A 1,935-nucleotide genomic window follows, 5' to 3' on the forward strand; every position below is an offset into this window, starting at 1 on the left:
CTTGGAAACCCTGTGCAGGGTCCTTATGAGTCAGAACCGACTCCATGGTACTTAACAACAACAACAACAACTTGGAGTCGGTTCTGACTCATAGCAACACTGTGTAAGATTTCCAAGGATCGGCTGGTGAATTCAAACCACCAACCATGTGGGCCAGTGCTTTATCCCACAGTGCCACAGAGATACACCTCTGACAAAAACAGACAACCTTCTAGTTAGACAATGGACATGCTTCCCTTGGAACTCAGATAGCCCCTTACAGAGGATACTATGAGAACAACATTAAACAGCAAAAGATTCTTGACGACTTGATTCTGACTTTTGGCACTGCACCCCATAGGATTTTCAGTGTGGTGACCTTTGGAAACAGATTGTAAGGACTTGTCTTCCGAGCCATCTATGCTTGGGTTTGAACTCCCAACCTTTCAATTAGTAGTCAAGTGCTTAGTTGTTTGAATCGCCAGTGACTCTACTCTTGGAACACAACAGTTGAAATGCTTGTCTTTCAGGAAGGTACCTCAGCCCTCCTAGTCCTTCTACCTTGGACCTCTCGGATAATTGATGTCAACGCAAGTCTCATGCATGGTTTTTGTGTTTCCTTTTGTTGGTGGAGGACTTGCACCAAATTCACATTGGGCAGTGGCTTTACCAAAGCCATTTTGGACAGAGATAAGGAGGGAGAGAGCCGTATTAATTCTCTGACTTTTTCTTGGTTTATGAAGTCACAAGATAATTTTTCTAAAAGCCAGCCTTGCAAATTCAAGCTGGGAATGAAACTCAAGCTGTGTTTTTTCTGCTTCTTACAGTCCATCATTGCTAGTAATAAAGAGCCTGAAAATTTGTCAGCCAAGTCCTGACAGTAAAATCTTTATTACTGGTGATGATGTAAGAGGCAAAAGGTGCACAGCTTGAGTTTGAGATTCTAAGCTGCATATAGAAGGCTGATGTCTAGGAAAAAACAACACCCTAAAAACCTCTTACACCCAACAAATTTAATCACTAAGGCAAGATAAATGTGGACTCCAACAAGGCCACTTTTACAGTCCTTGAACTCATCACAACCACTGTTAATTGTTAATCAGAAGGTGAAGTAATTAATGGAGGGATTAAGTGGCCCAACTGAAAGAACAGGACGAAAAATAGAAATTAGTTTAAAGAACAACTAGCAATTCAAGTTACATTCAGTGCACGAATGCCGGGGAAAATTGAGAAAGCAATTTCTTAGAAAGTCTATAAAATGCTATAAAATTTCCTTGTGATAAGAATTGGAGGGGGGAAAAAACAAACAAACAAACTTTTAGCCTATTGAGTGTTGGAGGATTGCTTAATTAAAATTAAACCATATTGAAAGGGTAGGTTAATTACCACAGGCTCTGATCAAGTATCATTAATAAAAATGCAAGAATTAAGTTGGGAAGCAAAGCAAAACTACACAATATAATACTAAACAAACAACCAACAACGACAAAGCACACCACTTTACCTGTCTGTAACCTCTCTAGCAAAGTGATGTAGAGGCTTTTGGTAATGATGCCGGCCGTGAACTTTACCTGTTAAACAATGGTTTTCAGTTACCTCTCTAGAGCCCCACAGGAAGATTTTCCAAATGTTACTCAAATATATTTTTTAAATTGTTGCAGTACTGCTTTGATTAGAACTGGAGAGGATACCTCCTAAGAAGCCAAGATTTTCAATTCTGGACTGTCTCCATGCTAAAAGTACATCTCCTCCTAGCTGTAATGAGATACACTGGGGTTTGATATACCCACACCAAATCCACTGTTGTAGAGTCAATTCTACAGCAGATTTCCATGGCTGTAGATCTTTACAGAAGCAGACTATCTCATCTTACTCCCAAGGAGCAGCTGGTGGGTTTGAACCGTCAACCTTGAAGTTGGTAGCCCAACACTTACTTCACAGCACCAGTATAGCTTT

The sequence above is a fragment of the Chrysochloris asiatica genome, unplaced genomic scaffold (assembly GCF_000296735.1).
Source record: "Chrysochloris asiatica unplaced genomic scaffold, ChrAsi1.0 scaffold00023, whole genome shotgun sequence".
Lineage (NCBI taxonomy): Eukaryota > Metazoa > Chordata > Mammalia > Afrosoricida > Chrysochloridae > Chrysochloris > Chrysochloris asiatica.